The sequence below is a fragment of the Sceloporus undulatus genome, chromosome 5 (genome assembly GCF_019175285.1).
Source record: "Sceloporus undulatus isolate JIND9_A2432 ecotype Alabama chromosome 5, SceUnd_v1.1, whole genome shotgun sequence".
Taxonomy (NCBI): Eukaryota; Metazoa; Chordata; class Lepidosauria; order Squamata; family Phrynosomatidae; genus Sceloporus; species Sceloporus undulatus.
This window is the reverse complement of record NC_056526.1, coordinates 76,389,284-76,410,402: the sequence shown is the minus strand read 5'-3', so window position 1 is coordinate 76,410,402 and position 21,119 is coordinate 76,389,284.

The window sequence follows — 21,119 nt, the reverse complement described above, 5'->3', positions numbered from 1 at the left end:
TGCTATTATTCTCTCTCTCCCCCCCCCCCCCCCCGGCCTCTCAATTTCAAACCATTGGTCCATATTGCCTGCAATGATTACAAGGGCTAGGGGAGATTTAATTTTTTTTCAGAATATGCAAATACTTTGGAATAGAACAAGAGAAACCAGAATTAATGGGTTCATACATCCAGGTGCAGAGCTTAACTCTTAAAGGTCTAGGTTTCAAACCCTGCATATTCAACTCCATTGGTGCTGAATTACACTTGACATGTCTTTGGGAGGGGCATTATCCTCCTTCTTGACAGCTACACAGCAGGTAGAAACAACATAGTCCTCTACACAATCCAAATATCTATGCCTCTTGATTTTAAATACAAGCAAAGGGGGAAATGCTTTGCTTCATTCTGCAAAGAATCTATCAAAGTTTGCTAATTACATAGTGTTGATGGAAAATACTTGAAGTTTAACAAAAAATGTAAAATTGAGTGAAACTGACAGACTTTCCCATTCCTAGAGACTTATATGTTCTTTTCAGGAGTTCAAAAGGTCTCCCCAGCAAAAGCCAGAGACGATAGGAACTACCACTTGGTACAGTCCTCTGTCACTGAAGAGTTTTTGCTTGGTGATAAGAACTCAGCTCTAGGCAGTACATCAAGAAGAATACCAATACCGTAAAGACACAGTTTTGATGGATATGACCATCACAGCCAACACTGGATTTCCTCCTAGACTGATTGAAATGAATAATAGCATTGTCCCTACTCAAGTAAGAGTCCCATATTGCTAAAGTCACCTTACAGGAACTGTTCAATCAGGCTGCAGCAGAGATTGTGGGACAAAAAGGCAGCTCATTCCATTGGGTTGTCTCAACTGGTTCTTAATCATAGGTCTTCATTTCTCAGCAATCACTTAGCAGCAGACATTTCACCAGGCTGCAAGAGTGGCAAAGGCAAGAACCAGGACCACTACATTGACTTTGCTAGGAGAAGACATGCTACCTTATCTCCCCATAGTGGAAAAATATCCAGGCTTCACCATGGTTATGGGTGAGGGTTCACTTTAGTTGTGTGGATGGATCAAGACATGGTATTCTCGACATATCTGCTACACAACATGGCTGGCTTTACCATTAGGCAGAGTTAAGTGGTATTATCTCATTTCATTAATGTCTTTCTAGTAATCCTTTGCTTAGGCGAGAAATGCACAGTCAAGAATCGTGGTGCTCTTGTGTAGGTGGGAACACATTACAGATTTTGTATGAACACATCTTCCTTTTCTGGTGAAGTTATTTTCTTCTCCAATATCATTAAGTAGAAGGCTCAACTTGTTTCCCTTTCTTTCAAATGATATTGATTAGAAAATAATGAGGTATTAATGCCTGTAGTGATTTGTTATGTTATGTCCTTAAGTAGTTGCATTATACCAGTTATTATTAGTAACACTCTTTTCCCTTGCTGTTTATTTCACACTACAGTGACAACAGCTATTACCATCACTCTAATTATTGTTACGGTGTGCCATACTAGTTAACAGCTTCTGTAAGCATAAACTTCAATATTTGTGGAATGATTCAAAATAAAGACACTCTTCTGTTTGTCACATTATTCACATGCTTCATTCACTGCACTTCGATGTCTCAGCAAATGCCTCCTACACATATCATTCAATGATTAATGCATTTAGAAATTTCATTGACTTATGTTTTACTAGCTAGGACATTGTAATGTGCTGAATTCTAACAAATAGGTTTGGTTACTAAAGATGAGTAGTAAGAAATGTATAGAGTGAATGCACAGATGAAAACAGAATTATATATTATGCTGGGGAAGGGAGAAAGAGCTTTCTGACCTCTAGATGTTTGAGACTGCAGTGCCTACAAACTCTTGTCATGTGGATGGAGCTGATGCGAATTATAGACCTAAACATCTGAGAGTCAAATATTCCTGGATTATACTATTCTAAGCAAACGTGACACACCAGAACATAAATTACATGAAATTTTAATTTTAAACATTTATGTAGATGCTAACTTTAGTCAGATGGCTGGGGTATGCACTGAACACTAAGAAAGAACGACAATATGCAGAACGACATGCAAATCTTTTTCATACGTCAATTCCATTTTGATATTTGTGCACGAGTCTCATCCCCCCCCCCAAAAAAAAATTACCCACCTTTGCCATAGAAACTGGGAGCACTTTTGGGTCAGCTGGTTTTGCCTCCATGGATGGCAAATGCAGTGTGACCCACAACGGATCCCATGAGTCTATCCTAACCACCAACAGAAGTAATAAATAGTACAATCCTATATAATGGTATAACAGTCCCATACTTAAATAAACCAAAGCCCCCACAGAGAGATGTGAATCTGCCAGTTTCTGATCTGCATTTCTCTGCATAATTGTATACTATTTCTACATTAATCGACATTTTAAAAATATAGTTTTTAAATGCATACTTAACAATTCTATCTGGGATGAAGGGAGGGAAGAAATAAGGAAGAGAAATTAAGGGACTATACAGACTGGCACAACATGCTGACCTGTGCGTGAGGTGAGGGCCTAGCATCTGCATGCTCCAAGCCCTTACACCAGCACCCAGATGCCATTTTGGCATGTGTCCTTCTAGATGGCATGCGCCATGATGACACACATCCACCACAGAGCCCAAATAGCGCAGCTTGGAAGGGGTGTCATAACGCCATTATCTTAATAAATACTCCTCTAATAACGGCTTTACTAGTATCCCAAATTATTTTGTTTTTCATTCTTTCTGTCTTATTTTCTTTGGAAAAAAATTTAAATTCTTTTTGAATTTTTTCACTATTTTCATTTCATTTAAATAAATTTTCTTGTAATCTCCATATAAAATCTGTTTGTCTTTCTTTAATTTCCATCATTACTGGATTATGGTCGGATGTTGGTTTTACCAGTATTTCCATGGGTTTTATTTGTGGTAGCATTGGCCTGTTACAGACTGCCAAAATAAAGCTGCTTCGGGTCTCTTTGGAGATATGCTATTTAAATGATGCATGGGTCCTAAGAGTCCAGAGGTCGCGCCAAAGCCACACTCCATTCCTAAGCGCTGGAGTGCAGCTTTGGTGCAGCTTCCGGATTCTTAGGATGCACGTATCATTTAAACTGCATACCTCCAAAGAGACCCGAAGCAGCTTTATTTTGGCAGTCTGTAACAGGCCATTGTTTTAGAGACAAGAACTAAATCGATTCTTGATAGGGGATCATGAACTTAGAGTGAAAAGTAAATCCTCTTGCTGAATTATAATTATACCTCTAAACGTCAGTCAGATTGATAACTTCCATGAGATTAAAGAATGTTTTGGGAAGCTTACCTTGAGTTTTTCTGATCTACTCCTTTCTCCTCATGGCGGTCGGGGTGTCCTGGGGCATGAAGCTGCACGGACACCCCTTTTCCAGGCCAAAGAGGAGTGGCATTTTGCCACTGCTCTTTGGCCTGAAAAAATGCCAGATTGGATCCACAAGTTGGCCATCCGGTTACTGTGGTCCCAATCCAGTGCTTCCAGGTGAGGTACAGACCTGCCCTTTCAGGCGGGTCTGTACAACCCCAATATTTGCAAGACTGGTATGATTTTGGGGTGGTGGGGGGGGTTAATAATGTGATTGCAGCAAGAACAAGGCAGAACCAAGGCTCATGCAATAATCTCCTATATCATTGGTGTGTGTCTGCTTATGGGGCTATAGCCAGACACTCCTCCAACATCCCCCCCCCACACACACACACACTGTTTACCAGCAATTGTAGTAAAGTGTGTAGAGAATGACTATGGGAAACATGCAGAGACTAAATGGTGGGTCAGGGGACCTTTGGTCATTGTAAAGGCTCAAGAGAATACCAACCTCTGCAACAACTAAAAGAAAAGAAAAGACAGGCAGAAGATGGACTTACATCTAGATCACTAACAGGTTGCCTGCCAAAGTCCCTTTGCAATCTTTTGAACAGCACTGGAGTTCTAGAAGAAGAAGAAAATGTCTTATGCACGAATGATTCCAGAAAGTGTGTGTGTGCTTGAATCACAGCTTGACAGGACTGTGGTATATCCACACAGCAGAAATAAAGCAGTTTGATACCACTTTAACTACCATGACTCTACATCCTGGGATTTGTAGTTTGATGAGGCACCAGAGGTCTTTGACAAACCAAGCTAAATATGTCACCAAACTACAAAACCCAGGTTTCCACAGGATGGGGCCATGACAGTTAAAGTGATGTCAAAGTGCTTTATTTCTGTTTGTCTTCCTATGCTCTGTCTTTGGTGTTATGCAACCCTTTGCAGTGGTGTGTGTGTGTGTGTCTGTGCGTGTGCCTGCTTGCCGTCAAGTTATCTATCAACTTATGTTGACCTCATGAATTTCATAGGGTTTTCTTGGGCAAGGAAGAGGTGGTTTTGCCTCTTTCTTCCTCTGAAATATAACCTATTCCACGTGGTATCTGTTGACAGTCTCCCAATAAGTAGTAACCAGGGCTGACCCTGCTTAGCTTCCAAGATCAGACTGGCTCCATTTCCTTTAGGATATTCAGGTATTATTTCAAGTCAAGCATAAAAATAATTTATTCTGTAGTGCATCTTGAATTGCAAGATGTTTTCCCCTTGTAACAGATACAGACACAATTACTATGGTAACATACTGTGAATGTGCTCCAAAGTATGCCAAGAATGTCATACAAGCTAAGAGGTTTGCAAACTGGGATAGGAAAATATACATTACATTCCTAAAATTACATTTGAAGTGACATAATAGGAATGAAATTAAATGAAAGATTATCCTTCTGGGAAAGCAATTGTTTTGGGGTATTTTTTATTTAAGATATTGTTTTAAATGGCTCCCAAGTGTTTAAAGAAGTATTTGAATTCGAAACAAAAACTAAATAGATGTGGTAGTAAAAGCAACAAAATTACATTGCATTTACTGAGGATGTAGCAATAGATTCAGTACAAATTCTCAAATTTTTAAAGGGTAGAAGCAATATTCTCATGATTTGTTGCTGTTGGACTGGACCCATTAACTATATATCTTTAAACCCTATATGACAAGCATGTATATATAATATCATTCTCTCATTGCTGGGAATAGGTTTACCTATGCTTGAAGAATTTACTAAAATTCATCTCTTCACATGAAGGAAAGAACTTGAGAATGATAATAGTAATAAACAATGAAGAACAAGGCAAAATTATACATTTTTAAAATACCTACATTGGATATATCATTCTTCTGCAGTAAAATAAAAATTCATCCCATGACTTCTAATCAAGAACCCCCTTCTAAAAAACTAGCGGAATGAGATAGCAGAGGGGATTAGATAACAGAAGAAGACAGAAGAAGCTAGGGGATCCATTGAAGAAAACAAAGGACAAAAGCCCAGAATACATTTACATTTTTGTTTTGATTGTCTTTGGATTATTGTCTTTTGAACAAAAAAGTAGACTGTGTTTTAGGATAAGTAGGAGACAGTGTAAACACATTTGTAATGTGCATTTTGAAAACAGGGCTGTAAACACACTCAACATATTTGTTAGACGACAGATTCACATTTCTTATTCTCATCTACAAAGTGCACAGTCTATTTTTAAAAGAAATGTCAGTGTTCCACCAGTATTATATCCATTGGCTGCTGCTACTTTTGACAAGTGGGGCAGATAGTAAAAGCCATGCCTGCTATGCAAAGCCACAGACACCACATACCACACTTTCCATTACTCCCATACACCAGAAATACTTCCTACCTGCTTCATTCAAGTGAAGCACAAAATCTCTCTTTCTCTCTCTTTTTCCTACTCATGTTAAAGAATGGATCCTCTATGTTCAGAGATCCATCTGTGTATCAGGCATGTGAGGTAGGAGAGAATAAGCAAAGAAACACTGCTGCATGCTCTGCCAATACCTTTCAAAATGTATATGGAAAGTCACCTGTGAAAAATAATGTATGGATTAGATTGAGATAAACACAGCTTTAATTTACCAGAGAACAAAGTGAGAATACATGTTGAAAATAGACAGGTGCAATTCAATCAGCAGCCAGTCATGAGTTATTATAGTGATCAACCTTATCTCCAGTACACTTTCCCCCTCTTTGGTAGACCATTGAGCCAATGTTCTACCTGATGGATCAATTGCACAATGGATTGATTGACTAGCTGTCTGTCTAACTGGACTATGGACCACTTCCTCTCAGTTCTCAGAAAGTTTACTTTTTAGATAACAGCACCAAGGATTTCCCAATCAATGTGGCCAATGGCTATGCTGTCTATGTGCTCCTTGGAGTTCTTCATCGACACTGCACAATTCATGCAGTTTGACATCACTTTTACTGCCATGGCCCAATGCTATGGAATTCTGGGACTTGAAGTTTTTGTGAGCTACCAAAGATTAGAATTGCAGCACCACGAAAAAGACTCGCTAGATGGCCTGGTGCCAAATCCACCAGGTCAAGTGGGTTTTTGGTCGTCCCCCCCCCAAACTGTACCATGTGCAGTCAAGAGGGGGTATGAACACCTGTGAAATAACCCAGGTTCCACATCGGGTTATTTCATAGTGTGAATGGGGCCCCAGCATGGTAAGGATATGGTTGTACCTTTCTCTGCCAAAGTGGTCTTCAATATTAGGAGACTCCCAGTGGAAAGAAAAAAAAATGGACATGGCAACTACAATTCAGCAACACAAATCCATGCTTAGGAAAGGGAGGCATAGTTCAAGAAATTAACTTTTCCTATGTTCTGCCACAAACATGTTTGAATTTGCAGGTATTCAAGCCCAGCTTTTAAGGGTTGAGTACTCAAAGCCTCAGATTGGATAGATGAATCTGTCTGTTTCATTTCATCAATATCCATCACTCAAAATCAAATATTTGCATCTTAAACGTGAACAAATGTCACTATTAGGTCAATTTGATACAGACCTTGTAATTTGTAGCTCAAATCTCATGGCTAGTACTCCACACTCCAGTTGATTAAAAGAATAATCTAGATCTAGCTGAGAGGGAGGGACAGAAGAAAGGAGGGAAGGTAAGTGTTCAACTGCTTAATCGAAAAACATGATGGATTGATTTTGGCCACATGCACAAATCATTTTTTCCAGATTTTTTAAAAATATATATATCCATTTAAAAATGCTTGTTTGGTAGGATACACCCTCCTCATACAGAGTCAACAATGTATATAGAATCTGTAGGAAAAAACAGGCTTTGGTAGTTAAAAAATTCCAACAATTTGGAAATGCATGGCTAACTTCCTTATTGTTCTTAATTGGTGGCTTTATATACAGCAGGAGAAAGCCATTTAAACAATACTTTCTTTTTATGGCATATACATATGTAGGCCATTTGGATCACATCCAACATCAGAAGAATGTTTTTGTTACATTTGTAACTTCAGCTTTGTTTAAACAAAAACAATAGCCATTCAACAGGAATGAAACGTGTATCTGTAGTCATTCTGTGTCCCTTCTCTGAAGAAGTAAGCCACTCTGCAGTCAGTGCAGCCTACTCCATTGTAAGCTTAGTCTATTGATAAATGAATATAAGATTGCAGCCTGAATATGAATAATTTCCAGGTTGTTTTTCTTCAACATAAAGAGACAGGTCTGTGAGCTGCAATCCTTTAAAAAGATTGTTATCCACCAGCTTCAATGACCATGAACTGTGGGTCAATGAACCTCATGGGCATGGTGTTATCCGAGACAAGGAATGAACATATATCTAAATTTCACCTCCCCCACTTGCACATTTTGGTAAATTCTAATAAAGCAATGGATTGAACTAAATTTTTCATCCACCCTTCTAAGGTAGTGGTTCCCAACCTTCGACCTTCCGGGTGTTTTGGGTGTCAACTCCCAGAAGCCTGAACCAGTTTGGCCAACAGTCAAGAATTCTGGGAAATCAAATCCAAAACATCTGGGGCACCAAATGTTGGAAACCATTGTTCTAAGGAATGGGTATGATCTATCAGAGTTTTTTTCCCACTCAGATTTGAATTTTTGGATATATTCTGATTAAAAATGAATTAAAACATATTTCCTACAAGCCTAGGCTGGGACTCCAATGAATAAGGGTGAATGGGGGTGGGTTGCCAAGCACCCGGCAGGCCAGGAAGCATGGCTGGTGGGCTGCCTTCAACATGATGAGTCACAGAAGTCATGCAGGCCTATTCCAAGTAGATGACAATGATGATGACTAACCAAATTTTTCACAAGCTATTAAACTCTAACCTTGATAAGACAGCAAGGAGTAGAATGAGCAATTAATCCCAAGAAGATTTGTAGCAGATCACAAACAAGCAGTAGCTAAGGAACATAGCCTTCTTCCAGCTTTTGCTCCTGATGCATTTATGATTATTTCTTTTTTATTTGAAATATCTCTCCACTGCCATTTGAGGCAAAGACTTAACAAGGTGGTTTAAAGGCGAAGAAGTCAAAACAATAACATTTAAATTGCACAAAGCTAGGGGAAATTACTTTTTGTACTGCCATGCCAAGGAAGTCTATGCCTGGAGTGCATTTGCAATGCAGAATTAATGCATTTTGACACTGCTTTAACTGTCATGGCTCAGTGCTATGGGAAGATATTTAGCCTTCCCTGTCAGAGAACTCTGGTGGCACCACAAACTATAAATCTCAATATTCCACAAGATGGACCCATGACAGTTAAGTGCAGAATCAAACTGCATTAACTCTGCAGTGTGGAATTAGCCCAAGTAAGCAACTTGGGGGCTGTACAAACAGGTGGCATGCAGCCACCCCTGTACTGGCTGGATCGGAGCCACAGCAACTGCATGCCAGAGCCACAATCCAGCCTCCAGAGAACACAAAAGGGAGCCGTGAAAAGCGGCTCCTTTTTGCTCTCTCCAAGGGGTACCATAGCCACGGCAGTGTGGCTTTATGATGCCCCTTCCATGCTGCATCATGTGGATGTAGCACCAGAGGGTCATCATAATGCCACGCACTGTGTGGACCCGTGCATGCCAAAATGACACCCACAGGCCTAACTCCCTAACTCTACCCACAGGCCGGCCTTTTGTAGTCCAAGCATGTAACCCTTCCAAGCTCTGAAAATACAGTTATAGTGCACCCGTGCCATGTGTGGATGCATTTTATGCGGCTGCCAGATTACGCAGAAGCCACGCTGGGAGAATAACAATGGCATGTGCACTCATGGCACACGCGCACTGCCCAGTCACATGCACTCACCCCATTATTTCCTATGGGGCAAGAGCAGAGGCGGATTCTCTCTTACGCAGGAGGATCTGGAACGATCCCCTAATATCTGAAGTGATGAGAGCCACTGTACAATAAACATGAATGGAAAGATCAGCACTAAACTATTGGCTGGAACCATGATCTCTACAAACTTAGTGGAAGGTGACCATGAGGCTTCCTGTTAGTGAATCCCAACTAAAGAAGTCCCATTGACTCAAATTTTGATCAGTTGGCATATAGGTAAACCCAATTGTACTGTATGCAACCATATAATGAACTGTATAAAATGTATGTATATTGTTTTTTAATTTCATAGTAAACCCAATTGACTCAATAGGTTTACTCTTGTTATGAGCAAGAGAAGAATTTAGGCCAGTATGATCCGAAATTGTAAAGAATTGGCTTATACATGGATAGTTGTTTATGACCCATTGTCACAAACCACTGGATGCACATGGCGTGGTTTGTGTTCACTGAATGAACACAAGTGAAAGAAATGAAAGAAAAGAACTGATGTTGTTCTGCTATCTAAAAGTTCATACAGTTCCTAGCCTCAGCCTCTTCTGTTCCAGCCTATACAAGTCAGGTAGCACTGTCACTGAAACTGAGCTTGGCACCAGAAATAACTTGGTTCATAACTTATTCTGCCTATATATATATATATATATATATATATATATATATGTATATGTGTGTACACACACACACACACACACATTTAGCTGAGCCAAAGAGGTCCCCATTTGTGGCCTACAGAAAGACTTCAAGATAATATGGCTGCTTATGCATGGCCAAAAAAGACACTGAATTTCCAAAAATAAAAGTTTGTGCTTGTTAATTAATATGCAGAAAGCAAATTTGGAAACAGTGGCTGCAATTCACTGTTGCAGTTACAAATGTGAAACCTAGAGCTAAGTAATTAATATTGATTTATTCTCATAATCCCTATGTAATCAACAGTGTAGGGAATGTGCAGGGATCATAAAAATCCCCCATTCTTGACTTTCTTGACAGCAGCTACTATAAGTGATGAGGTTTGTGCAGACTGATATTTTGACCCCTCTCATGACTGACCCTTCTTGCACCCAAAATTGTTCATGTAAGTGGGGTGGAAACACTACTCTTCTGCATCGCAAATCACAGGAGATCAAACCCTTGTCACTGTCAGCAGCTGTGGCTGGTTAGTCAGGATTGAAGGGAATTGGGCAGGAGACCTTATGTAACCAAGATCGCTTCATAGCTAAGTAGTTGATCTACAGTCTCAGAAAATTATTATAAATTACTATGATTGTAATAGAAACGAAGGACATAAATACTACTCATATAGAATCATAGAGTTGGAAGAGACTTCAATGGCCCATCAAGACTAACCTGCCTGTCATGCAGGAATACACAATCAAAGCACCCAGGAGAGTTGGCCATCCAGCCTCTGTTTAAAAACTGCCAAAGGAGAAGCTACCATACTCCAAGGGAGTGTGTTCCACTGTTGAATAGTTCTTATTGTCAGGAAGTTGTTCCTAATGTTTAGGTGGAATCATTTTTCACCAGTGGTCTTAAAGTCTCGACACATTATGATTTCCAAAGAGGACTTCCAGACAAAACTCAGGGTGACTGGATATGTAGGAGAGAAGCGCCTCTGAACGTGTTCACCAACTACCATTTTTACAGGGTCTAAAAAGTGTTATACTCAAAGAACTGTGTTACCCCAATCCTTGGGAAGGGAGCAGGAAACTGGGGCTTCAACAAGGCTTGAAGGCCTCCTCCAAATCCAGGATACATATGGGAACCTTTTAATAAAAATTTCATTTGCTCAAAAACTAAAACGCCAGCTTTTTCACAAAAAGCAACATTTTGCAAGAAAACAATGTATTTTGCACAAACTACATTACTTTGTGCAAACATACTTGGTTGTATGGGGGAGGGGACACAAGCTTTTTCACTACCCCACCAAAAAAATCCCCAAAATGAGACCACAGAAAGTATGCCAAAAAAAAAAACCTCAAAAACTTGTACAAGAGCAATAAAAGTTTTGAATTGTTTTGCAAGAACAAATTAAGCAGAGATTTACATTACTAAACTCACATTAGAGAGAGATGGTGCAACTACACTTCTATGTACCTGCTCAGCCTGTTGCTTGACCTTCCAGGAGCAATGTTTGGTCCAAGAGCATCCCAAACTCTATTCAGAAGTTTGGTGTTCTATCTAAAACAAGTTGTTTTTCCAGTTCTGGGCACAGCTGTTTACCGATCAAGTCTGACAATTCAAAAACACATAGTAATCCATCCCTTTAAAAATACTCTATTGGTTGAATTAAGGGAGCAAATTACATGGCTCCTTATGCCTTGGGTAGTCACAGTTTCAGTCATCACATAGTGGTATCTCGCTACATCAGTCTGTAATGAGGTTGTTCAGATATCACAGACTAGACAAAGGCCCTGGATTGGTTTCTTGAATTCTGACACAAACAAACGGTTTGCATTTGTTTCAACTTAAAAGTTAAGTTCACCCTAAAATAAAGTCTACAGAAAAGCTGAGTTGTTTAGTTCAGCATGGTCTCCCACATGGCCTCCCATTTAGTTCAGTATGGTCTTCCACATTTGAGACACATGGTCTCAAAAAAGAAGTACAGGATTCTTATTTTTATATTTGCTTAAAATGCCTGTCAGGCATCTTTCTGTAATAAAGCAAATACATTAGGTAACTCAAAGGATATATTGTATTACATTTCCAGAGGCAACATGTACTGAGTAAATTTCAATTGCATACTTTTAACCAAATTAATTTTGCATACCAGCAATTAATTCTAAGATGTGATGAAATGTGAATGTTGCATTTTTATAGACTCAAAAGCACTTTGATAATTAATTTAATGGAATCCTATGAAATTTTCACTTCACACTCAATGCATAGAAAAATCTACAGTGAGACTTTTTGGAGCTGAAGAAAGTGTAAGATTGTAGAATCGCTGCTCTACTAGGACTGTGCCCTTTTCAGGTATGGAATAGTAGTGCCTTCTTGAAAACTAGCTATTCATATGCCCATGGGACTAAGCATATAAATATTTTACATGAATAAATAGGGCAGTTTCCATCAATTTGCGTTATGTAGAACTATCATTGTAAACCACTGAAAGCTACCTGATGATAATGTGCAAATACATAATTTAAGAGCTTTATTGACCTAAGCTGACTTTCATAGCTACATGCTGGATATGAGGAGGCCTTGAGCAAGAGACAATAGCAACAGCAAAGACAGCATCAGCCAATAGTTTCTGTGCAAACTATTTCATGTCCCGAATTTAAAAAGAACATCAGGCAGATTTGGCCTCACTCAGTCACTCCTACTCATAAATTAACAATTTGTTATATTTTTCATTAAAGTAAACCTCCAAGTAGCTAGCATAACATTGATTTATAATAATGGAACCAAGGGGGTCCAGGTTAGTGTCTTTTTTAGATAAAGTTATGTAAAGGATCATTAAAGATGTGGGCCTAAATCCAATTGCTAGCCTCTATTGTTATTGTGTGCCTTCAAGTCATTTCTGACTTATGACACCTCTAAGATGGCTTAGTGTTGAACTCTCCAATTCTGACTATTGCAGAAGGTTGGCAGTTCGAGGCTCATGTGCCAAGTGATGAGGTGAGCTCCTGTCACTAGTCCCAGATTCTATCAACCTAGCAGCTTAAAAGCATGCAAATGCAAGTAGATAAATAGGTACCACTTCGGTGAGAAGGTAACAACATTTCATGCAACCACACTGGCCACATGAGCACGGGAGTAATCTTTGAACAATGTTAGTAGCAGAGATCAGCACCGCCCTCTACAGTCGGTTACAACAAGACATTTATGCCAAGGGAAACTTTTACCTTTACCTTTAAGGTAAACCTATCATAGGGTGTGCTTGGCAAGATTTGTTTGGAGGGGTGAGGCCAAGTGGTGTTTTGAAGCCTGGTCTCTGAAGTTGTAGTCCAGTGATCAAACCACTAAACCATATTGACTCTTTAATTGCTATTGGACCCATTTGATGAATTAGATTCATATAAATGTTGTTCTAAAATTCAGCAATAAATTAAAATAGGTTTACTGTAACTGAGATTGATAATTAGATTTAGGCAAGCATTATTAAGCATATGGACCTGGTTTTGCTGAGGAAGAATCAAAATGGTTTCTGCAAAGGAAAATTCTTATTTACTGTTGGTGTCAACAAGCAGGGATAGACAGAGATGATCCTGTAGATATTCACACTGGCCTAAATCATACTTGGGACGTCCACAGGACGTCCCATTTTAAAAAGTGGCGTCTCTTCTAGACGCCCCTGGCTCTAGTACGGACTCTGTCCGTACAATATGGCGCCGGCCATTCCACACGGCCGGCGCCATCTTTACGTATCAGACACTGTGCGTCTGAACGTGTCACGGCGTCTGTGATGTAGCGAATGCGCCCCTGGTGCCTTGCGATGTCACAGAGGTGCCGCAAGAAGAAGCTCCATTTTGGAGCTTCTTTTTTGGTCCGTGCGGGAGCCGCGCAGTGTGGGTGCTACGGCTCCCGCACGGACCAACCGGCGGCGGCGGCAGACCGCCTCAAAGCGGCGGTTTATAAACCGCCATGGTTTGTCCCATCAGAACAGACCTTTGATCTCAAGAGTTTAACACAGATGTAAATTGGATTCAGTACATCTAGTTTTTGGGATAACCAGGCCATTTATATACAAAAACTTTGGAAAGCTTTAGACAAAGATTAATGAATGCTGGGGTAAAACACAAAGAAAGGGGGAGGATATAACATTACATTTGCACTGTTGGGATTTGAATTTATGGTTAGTAGAAATGACGAGGAAAAGATACATAGAAAAAGCTGTCATGGTGGAGGTAGGGCAAGTCTGGAAGCCACGTCAAAGCCATGCTCCAGTCCTTTGGTGTGGTTTCCGGCCTCTTAGGATGCATGCATCATTTAAACAGCATACCTCCAAAGTGACCCGAAGCAGCTTTATTTTGGCCTGTCTATACAGACCCATAATTTCTTTTTCTCTGTTACTGAAGATGTTTAGAAAACTATATTCATACTCAGAGAAATTATTTTCCCTGACACATTCATACTAAATTTCATTGTGGCTAAAAATTAAGTTCGTTTTAGTTTTAAGGACAACCATGCTTTATTTCCAAAACCTTAACACACCACTACCACCATCAGTTTATTAGTGTGTCATTTTTCCATGATAAAAAAACCATACTCCATACATCTTACAGCAGCAGTGGAAACGTTTGCATAAACAAGTAGAGCAACATTTCTAATTAAGTAGCCATTCTAAATATTCAACATTAATAACCACATTAATAAGAGGAATCCACTAATAATTCAGTGTGTGTGTGTGTGTGTGTGTGTGTGCACCTTCAAGTCACTTGTCAACTTAAGGTTACCCCCATGAATTTCATAGGGTTTTCTTAGGCAGGGAATACTCAGAGGTGGTTTTGCCAGGTCCTTCATCTGAAATATAGCTTACATTCATTGGTGCTCTCCCATCCATTTACCAACCAGGGCTGACCCTGCTTGGTTTCCAAGATCAGATGGGTTGTGATGCAGTTAGGATATTTAGGCTACAACTAACAGTTTTAAATCCACAATCCAAAATCAATCTGTGATGACTTACAAGCAATTGTGAAGGATCTTATTGCCAATATGATAGACAACTTTTATGTATGTTTGTATCCTCTCTTTGTTCAAGGAGCTCAAGTGGCATATATTGAGTTCCACAGCAATGGTACATCAGGGCCCCTTCAGATCACAGCCAAAATGATGTGATGACATAATCAACTGGAGACTTATACAAATATTAACCTAAGTGTTGATAGGAAACATATGTTCTCTACAGGCCTTCCATGCATCTGGATTCCATATTTTTCTTAAATGCTATTCCTTAGCATTCATCAGCAAAGTACTTGTGTTCTGGAAAATTACACCTCAGGTGATAAAGCTAGGCGGTATTCATATCAGATCCAATAAATGTGTAGTTTTATTTGAAGAACACTCTTCCTTAGAAATAGCTATTCCTAGAACACCCTACTGGATGCAGTAAGAAAGGGATCAAACAGTCCACAACTCTATTTAACTCTTAAAGTCACAAGGCATAGTGAACCATAGACCAATTAGGAAAAGAGCTACTTTCCTCTTAAGTTTTAATTCCCTTAAGTCTGGGAGAATTAGTTTGGCAGTGCAGCCATGATTATTCCTCCTTGCTTCTTTCTCATAAATAGTTGGATCCAGATGGAGACAGAGAAAACAGGGCCATCGGGGATGAGGTCCCCACTCTTTCCTCCACATGGCAGACCTTTTCCTTGTGGGGGGGAGCTACAGAGAAGATAAACAGGGTGAGCTGTAGAATGGAGAAATACTTCTCTCCAAAGTGAGTGAAGACATCTTCAAAATGCAAATTCTGGTTTCAACCCATTATTATATTTTAATTAGTTTTAGATGGTCATTTTTACTGTATTACAGGGGTGTTTCAAAGGGGTGAGGGGCATGTGAATCACACTGCGTGACACCTAAGAGTCTGGTACACCTCTCCCAGGTAGACTAGGGCTCCTGGAGACTGAAGGTCTTGGGAAGGACACAGTCTACCCACCCAGAGGCATCAAGGAAGCTGGATGGGATGCTGTTGGCACCCATGGTGGACTCCTGGAGGCCTGTCTCTTCAGCAAATGGTGCTTGGACCCCTTAGGGACTTGTGGAAAAGATGGGTAAATTGAGACAACCCAGGGCATGAACAGACCTTTCAGGTGTCCCAGTCTACCAGCCATCGGCAGTGAGGAGAATGGAGCCTTTCTTTTCCACAGTGGTTCAGTCTATGCTTGTGGGACCCTTGGGAGTGACAATAGGATTTACCACACTGGGGTGACATTAACTCTAGTGGTGCCACTGCTATATTGTAATCTATTTTGTAAACCATTTAGAATGAAAAAAGCAGGATAGATATTCTTTATATTAATAAATAGAATGTGAACTGACCAATTCAGACTTAAGTGGTCAGACAGCATGCTAGGTTTGTCTCTCTTGCAATAGCGGATAGAAAGATGTATATGGTAGCTCCCTGAGGCAATCACTGGCATCTCCAGGGAGTTTTAAACTTCCTGTTTAAAATCCTGGGAATTGCTGACTGTCAACCTGGTTTGGGTGCACCAGTTGCCTGATGCAGTATCAGGTAGCTTTTTTTATTCCAAGTTCCATAATGAGTATGGTTTTTTTTAGTGCAGGAACTGTAGAAATGTCTCATACTCATTTTAAGAAGAATGTAATGGTTTAATAAACTTTGAGCTTATAGTAAAAACAAGATTAATTTCTCTGGATGCTCAGATAAGATAAAAAGTAAACTTTAAATTTATTTTCTCTGGAAATTCATCCAAGTAAAGGAGAGAAGAGAAAGAAAGAAAGAAAGAAAGAAAGAAAGAAAGAAAGAAAGAAAAAGGTAATCTGTGCTTTGTGACTATTATGGCTATTATGTATGAAAGCAAAGTGTCAACCATTATTGGATCTAAGGTGCTTATGGGTGTTCCCCTCACAGGTGAAGGGAATAAAGAAACTGTTTGTCTTCTTGAGAAGAGGGAAGTGACCTCAATAGACATGAAGGAAGCAAAAACATTTAAATAAAGGCAATGTGGAAGGGAGAAATTCCAGAGACTATGTAGCTCTGCATTTCCCTGCTTCACTGAATAGATATATCCATTGTTGCTGATTTACTTCCAATAGCCCTACTCAGTAATGCTTACTCATGTCTACAAGAGTCATCTTGTCTTGCAGGAACTAGAAGTGGTCTCTCAGAAGTGGCTCAGTGATAATGTCTCCAGTCATCTTTCCTGATGAGCCACGTTGGAGTGACGTTTATGCCAGGTATGAAAATCTTCAATGAGGAAGGTTACAAAGCATGCACAGTTGAGCCCACCATGCCTATCATGTGTGCACATTTTAAACACCAGCACCATGATTGTCAGATATACTCTGGAAAGAAAATGTACATTCAGACATTGGGAATTCATTTACAGATCTGCTCCACATGTAACTTGGTACAAAGATGCCCATTTTAAAAAAATATCAGTTATTTCCACAAATTAAGCAGTTCCTCAGCATTTTTTTTAAATCATAATTACCTACACGTTGATTCATCTATGTCCAACAGCATTTTTCAAAGAATAAGACGTCAGCTGGGGAGGGGGGATGTAAGGGTGTATTGACAATGATTTGAGATAGCTTGTCCAACACAATTTTGGGACATGCTTAGGTCAAGAAAGTCACAGCCAACAGTATTTAACACATGCTTCTGAGTCTTAACTAAATATTTTATCATTAATGAGAGCCATGTAGAAAATGCTTAGATTTTTCTTTCCAAACTCATGCATGTGCATAAGAGGCCTGAGCAGTCTAAAAACCTTTATGACAAAGATGCCTTTTGTTAAGACAGAGGCTTGATTTATGGGTTATTCAATGGTTTGTAGCCAGAACAACAATGTAAAATTGCTTTTAAAGATTGCTTCTTGCCTTTTTAAAAATTCTATACATAAAAATATCCATAAATCTGTATATTGAAATAACTTAGAATTTGCTCTTTATTTTGTATTCTTATGTATTATTGATGTAAATAAGCTCACAAAAGAGAAACCGTGGTGGTTTTTAAATTATAAAATGTGGCGTTTCCATGTTCTTTTTTGCTGTTGAGGATCTTAGATGTCCACTTTACTATTCAAATTTAAATTTGCCCACTTTTACTAACTAAATAGAAAATAGGCATTTTATGTTGTAATTTGTGTGGTTATTAATTTGTAAAACTGTTTTTTAATTTTTAAGGATTTTTCTAAGTTCTTTTCTCCTGAAAAGGCTCGTGTCTCATTTCCCCATTAATCCAATTTGTCTTGGAGGTGGGGTGCACAACAGAACTTTCGAAACAAATGTTTAACTATAGGCAAACCTGTATAGGAAGATGTGATCCTTCAGATATCTGGGCTTTGAAATATTCAGTTCTTCGTAGACAAATATCAGCTGTGTGAAATGCGCCCAGAAACAGCTTCAAAATTTGAGGTCATTTGTATAGTGCAATGTGATCAAGAAAACACAAAATTGTGCAGTCTGGTGTAATAAAAAAGAACAACATTTGGCACAGGCCTCAGTTTTCAAATAGCCTTCAGTGCCAGCCCCATGTAGAGTAAGTTGTAGCAGTCTAAAGAGAAAGTGACTAAGACACTTCATCTCTGTAGCCAGATCTGTTCAGTGCAAGAAAGAATATAGCTAATGCATCTGTTGGAACAATACTGGGTGCCTTTGGAAATGAAAAGTTCTGTAGTTCTCCCTGTAGCTGATTATGGGAAATTTGAATTAGATCTTTACAATGCTCTTTGAATCCTGTTCTCCAATTCCATGCTGTTCTGTTGTGAGAAACCTATCCATGGAATCAAACCTTTGAAGCTCAGTGTGATGCGTGGTGTTTTTTTTAAAAGAAAAGAATAGTAGGAAGCACTAGTCCTCTCATTTCATATCAAAACAACACCTACAACAATTTCCAAGGCTGGACAGTTCATACAGGTGCAAAAATGAATAACGGCAGGTTGCAAATGAAAGCATTCTCTTTTGATTAGAAGGACCTGTTACTGATTTGTTGATTGAAAGAGGAAACGGAAGTATAAACTGCCATGAGCCACAAAGGAGTTCTTCCGCACTATGTGAATAAGCAAAACAAAAGGACCCTGGGGTCCCGTGGAAAGAAACACATCAACAAACCTGTGGGAAATGACCTTTTCTAACAGCCTTAAGGAGAAAAGGAAGTGGAGCTCTCTCCCTCCTTCCTAGTTATCCAGAAAAGGGCAAACAGGAACCCCACTCAATATGTGTTAATACCCTCATGCTATACCTTAATGTGTTGGGCTTTGCACTCACAGCTAATCCCAGATGCACACAGGGTGCCTAAAAATACAGGCTCTTTTCAAAAGGGGAAAGGGCATTTTCCTTCCTCTAGTTTAGGTCATTATTTTGAAGAGGAAACCATGGTTACCAGTAATTAGAATATGTGATTAGCTCCCAAGGCTAAGGGTTAGCTGCCATACTGGGTGTATAAGTGTGTGGATGCCATTCAATGCAAGCTTAGAGCCCATCTGTGTATATTCAGCCTTTATTAGCGAGTGGAGCAATTTCCATACAAGTATTTCCATTAAGTCATCTATGCGGTCCAGTCAGGCTTTCACTGTGTGCATCAATTATCTTCCTATAATGCCATGGACTTTAAAGTGAGGATAATCAAATCTTCTCAACCTTTGGCACAATGAATTCCTCTTTGCAAAGCTAGCAGGGATCCCCTCCCAGAAAATGGCACCTCACATTGTAATCAAAGGACAAAGCACAGTGGTACCTTTTTTATCCTCCCCTCAGTTGTCCACATTTTTGGATTACACCATATCATTGCCTGCCTGCTTTGCAGTTCCATATGTTCATGAAGGTACAATTCATTTCCTCTTGAATAATAAATAAATAATAAATAAAACTTTTATTTATATCCGGCTTTTCTGCTATAGGAGCAATCAAAGCGGCTTACAAGAGTAAAAAAACAGTCAATATACACTGCATACAGTCTGTACAATATTATATCTAACACCCCCCCTTAAAAAAGTATTAAACACATTACTATTTAAAATCAATAATTAAAATACTGATAATAACAACCATCTACTGGGAAATAGTAGAATGATACTTAAGGTGCAGAGAAATCATTAGCCAATTCTTCTGTTCAGGGAAGGCCTATTGGAAGAGATCCATCTTAACAGCTTTTTTAAAGCTGTCTAGGCTGGAAATTTCATGGGATGGAGGTGAGGATTATCACATTCTAAATGAGTGCCTAATTGCCAACCGCCATCAGCCCAGGTCTGAGCCGGGTCCCAGCCACACTCTGCCAGCACTTTTTAGAAGTTGGAAGCTTTCTGACTTCTAAAAAGTGCTGGTGGAGCACAGCTGGGACCTGGGCTGATGGCGGGCAGCGAGTAGACTGTGATTTATCATGCAATAATCCCTGCCTCCATCTCGTGTCCCAGATCCAGCCCAGGAGGCTTGAAAGATTCTTAAAGTTCATGCGATAAGCTCCTAATACTGTTTACAAGGGGTGGCTGGTGGGACTATTGTTGCTTGGGCAGTGAATCAACTTTGGGTTTTAAGGTTACTCCCCCAAAACTGTTCCAGGTTGTGTAGGATCCATCCAAGTGCTGGACTCTACTCCTGAAAAAGTTTGACACCCGGAAAGCTTGGTTACAATTTGGAGCAGCTGTAGGAAGAGTGGTAAGAAACTAAAAGTCTATTTGTTGCTTCTTTGGCAATACATCCACCAGCCATCCAATGTGACAACAACTCCCCCCCCCAAAAAAAAAACCCAAATGGTCAGCTGCTCAGTCAGGCTTATCCTGGAAAAAAGATAGAGTATTAAATCAATCAATAAAAAACAGTAAAGAGAGTTTCATGGGGTGGGGGAGGTTTAATTTAAAAAAAAACTGTGGACATGTGCTTACAGATGCTTATCTACAAAGCATCTAGCTTATGGTACCTGGTCTATTGAAGGCTGACTGAGCATGATAAAAATCCCAATTACCATTCTGACCCAGAAAAATATTAAATGGGGAGGTCTGTGTATTCATAACATAGCCCATTTTTACAACCTGAACCAATTCTTAAAGTAACAAGGTGATTATGAACTGAAAGTGCTTACTAATTGCAGTGAGATAGAAGACAAAATATAGAATCGGTATCATATTTCTTCATGATAAGTCCAGGTGTATTTCTGTTTGTTTAAACATGTAATAATACAGTAAGTTAAGTACAACGTGCCCTTGGTATCCACTGGGGTTTGGTTCCAGGTTTGCCCTCTCCGCTGTGGATACTAAAATCCAT